This window comes from Cydia pomonella, chromosome 11 (assembly GCF_033807575.1).
Source record: "Cydia pomonella isolate Wapato2018A chromosome 11, ilCydPomo1, whole genome shotgun sequence".
NCBI classification, from domain to species: Eukaryota; Metazoa; Arthropoda; class Insecta; order Lepidoptera; family Tortricidae; genus Cydia; species Cydia pomonella.
The window spans coordinates 21,485,485-21,489,514 of NC_084713.1; the positions used below are offsets into that span (position 1 = coordinate 21,485,485).

A 4,030-nucleotide genomic window follows, 5' to 3' on the forward strand; every position below is an offset into this window, starting at 1 on the left:
GCCTGTCCGCCCAAACTGCGGCAAGTCAGCTTCTCCACGGTAAACTTCAGCTGTCGATGCCCGGACTCGTCCACACTGTACGATTCCAAGTTGAGCTGGAATGTAGAAATGGGCGAGCCAAGTTTTTCTTTTCGTACTTGGTTACATCTTCTTCTTAAACCATTTGAGTAAAAATAAAGACGTTGAGCACGAACAGTTTTGTACATTTACCCACCAGTTCCTCATCATCATCCTCCTAGCGTTTGTCCCATACCGTAATTAACAGGCTCCGCTTTCCTACTTTTCTCCTTCCACTTTACTCTATCCTGGACGTCGTTCTCCGCTAACCCACAGGCGTTCAAATCTTTGGCGATGACATTGGGCGACCGCTGCCTTTGTTTGCCCTTCCTGTTTGGGCCTGCTAAGAGCTCTGTTGCCTAAGTATTCAGACGGTCTTTTTTTGACCCGCTAGTCCTATCTGTACGAAATATCATTTAATGAATTGTCGTTTGAAGCGACTGCTTTTCGGTGAAGGAAGACATCGTGAGGAAACCGGACTAATCCCAATAAGGCCTATTTTACCCTTTGGGTTGGAATCAGATGGCAGTCGCTTTCGTAAAATCTAGTGCCTACGTCAATTCTTGGGATTAATTGCCAAGCGGTCCCCATGAGCCGTGGCAAAATGCCGGCACAACGCGAGGAAGGTGACCCGGCAGTTCGTATCTCTACGTGCGTTATTATACTGCTGTCACGCCTATGATACTGGAGGTGAATGCCACTGTGCGAGTGGGAAAGCAATTTAATTATGCGTGTGCGATAGAAAAGGCAGGTGCGATAGAAAATGTACAAAATTCGTCGTGCTTAGCAACCTTATTTAGTATAGTGAACGGTCTCAGTGTAAGGCCATGCTGTTGGGCGTGCAGAGGGGCGGGGTGTGCGGCGTGTATGTTAAACAAGTTCAACCGTATAGGAGCGGCCTTAGTGCACGCTGCTCACATCACTTGTGAGCCCGACGCCACGCTGCACGCCCCGCCTAACGCTCCGCTTCGAGCGTCCACTCAGGCCTTACACTCAGTGGCGAGCGAGCAGTGGCGCGGGCGGGGCGCGGCGTTGCGTCAAGCGTCCAAGGGATTGGAGTAGCGTCCACTGAGACCACTCGCATTGTGTATGCATCAATTAGTTTTTAGTTGATATCCTCACGTCAATGAAAGAAACTTCTTTGAGTACGGCGCTGGTCCCGCTGATATAATTGTGGCCCTTCAGTTTATAAAGCTTGTAGTCGTATAATAATATCGGTTTTTTAGGATAAGGGGGCTTTGGGTCACGGCAATTTGTTATGTTGTCGAGTAATACCTCGAACTTTCCCTGAAATGTTTTACTTAAATCGAGTTATGGAGTAATTATTAGTTAAACACTTTATTGAACAGAACAAGTACATGAGAGATAATATGTGTACAAAGGCGAATATATCCCCTTAAAGATATCTTCTGGCTAACCTTTAATAAAAATAGTAATTTAATGGCATCTTTACACGCTAGCCCAGTTCTGCACCAGCGAGATGGCCATGCGATGGTTATGGTTCTTCTAGACGATGGCCCAACGAGGTGGCCATGCGATGGTTGAGAGCCTGTACTACGGATTGGGCCATGTGTAGATGCGTACGCACCATCGCTAGGTACCTTTGATGTGCGGACGAAAAATCGACACCGTGGCCATCCCATCACCATCCCGCCGCGCCATAAGCCATCCGACACCACTACCGTCTCTACACGCTGGCTCATCTAAGTGGACCAGTATAATGGCCCATCGTGTAGACGAGCCATAATTAATCAAGAAGGCAATCTTTTCTTGAGTCATACAAATCCAGCCGTCGCCATAAAAGTGGAGTTACGCTCTCATTCTAAAAAACGACATTCTTAAATAACATGGAATTTTATATGAACATTCAATTAACATATAACTATGTCAACTGAAATAATTGTCATAGTAATGAAATGACGAAATAGTTTATTAATGCATGTGGAGAATGGGTACATACATTTCAGGATGACACAAAATCACATGGTATAATAGGCCTAGCGGTAAAAGCGTGTGACATTCATCCGGAGGTCGCAGTGTTTCAAACCCCGGCTCGTAGCAATGATGTACGAAGTATCATTTGATATTTACCAGTCGCTTTTCAGTGAAGGAAAACATCGCGAGGAAACCGGACTAATCCCAATAAGGCCTAGTTTACCCTCTGGGTTGAAAGGTCAGATGGCAGTCGCTTTCGTAAAAACTAATGTATACGCCCATTCTGGGGATCAGTTGCCAAGCGGACCCCAGATTTCCATGAGCCGTGGCAAAAATGCCGGGTCAACTCGAGGAAGATGATGATTAAAATAATTTAACTCTTGGAAAGATTCGAGCAATTTTTCATTTTAATATATTTAATATGTCTCACGAAAGTTTTGTTATTAAAATTAAAATATTTTCTGAAAATTAATTTAATTTGTTCTAATACTTTTATTGCATCATTAGTGTTATTTCAGAGTCTCGTTTAAAATGATATCGAAGATTCGATTGTATGGCGACGTCTACGTTCGTGTGACTGTAAACGTAGACGTCCACAGGGCCGCATCGCACGCATCGGACGTATCGCACGCAACGGACGTATCGCACGCAACGGGTTTTAGTATTCTTTGTATAGTGGACAAGTACAAGTGCGTCCACTGATCCGTTGCGTGCCATTGACATATACCTAAGGACGGGCCTTAGGGGCACTAAGAACGGTGCTAGTTCAGTGGTGTCAATCACGAATTTGAGCCAGTCGTGCAGTCTAACGCAACTAGTTGCGACCAATCGCGCGCGTGATGCTAGAGCAATACTCATCAACCAATCACGTTGTGGCGTTAGACTGCATAGGGCCGCTGTACTGGCCCCATTCTTATTGCCCGTAAGTCATGTCCTTAGATACATGTCAATGTCGCATGCGATTCGTCCGATGCATGCGATGCGGCCGTATTTATGGACGTCGACCTTCAAGAATATCTGGTAGATAAATACGATTAGCTGAGAAAAACACTTACATTTCTACCATGGCCGTCCCGAAATGGGAAAATTAAAATGCCAACTAAAAGCCAAGCACCACGCATTTCTATCAAATATAATGACACACTATATACCTGAGTACGGGCAGTTAGTTAAACAATGTTCGGTTATCTCTTGTTATGATTGCAGTATGTAGATGATCATCAAACGCAATTATAATCGAATTTATGCGTGATTCACAACGTAAACGTCGTTGAAGAGTTCTGTTCTGATAATCATCAGCAGTTCCACTTCATCAAATGTCACTTATAAACTCAAATAGATATCATACATTAAATATATAGTCACCAAGTCCACCAGTGGCCGAGGCGGGAATCGAACCCGCATCTTCAGCTTACACGGCTAACGTCCTGACCACTAGACCACCCGGCCACGGCGGTACCCGTCTCAAATTCTCTGGTGTATACTATTTTTTAAAGGCTAGGCGCATTTGACCAACTCTAAGGGCAAGCAATGTGTGCTTGCCACCGGTGAACTTGGTCAATTTTTTTTAAGAGTATGATATCTATTTTAGTTTATAATTTATGTATAGTAGTGTGACTACTTAAAAAAATCAGTACAGCAATTTTGCCGTACACCCGGACGCAAAATTGCATGAAAACTGTTAATGAATTCTATTCATAATTTCACAGCTCTCTGTACCTACAGCAAGCAGCAAAATTGCATGTAGAAATTATGAATTTTATTTATTCATCGTATGGCGGTTACACACTGGTTACATACCTATATATACAAAAAAAACTTAATTCAAAATTTACATTTCTGCAAATAAGTATTCGCTTATCTTTTGTCAGGTGTTTAAAAGGTGTTGTATTTCGTGACGGGACACTCGAATACCATGAGCTGCACCGTCTGCTCTGGGTGTCCGCATTCGCACGCCGCCGACTCGCTCCACCTCCACTTGTGCCAGAGGTACGCACAGGTTACCGAAGCCAGTTCTGAGGCAGTTAAGTCTGCACCA

At 44.1% G+C, this 4,030-nt stretch overlaps 1 non-coding gene across 1 annotated transcript; it reads right to left on the reverse strand.

Annotated features, from left to right (window-relative positions):
* Nucleotides 1-3,369: 3,369 nt before the first annotated feature.
* Trnat-ugu (transfer RNA threonine (anticodon UGU)) lies at nt 3,370-3,441 on the reverse strand. Its single transcript has one exon. It is a non-coding gene; the product is annotated as a tRNA-Thr (tRNA).
* Nucleotides 3,442-4,030: the final 589 nt, after the last annotated feature.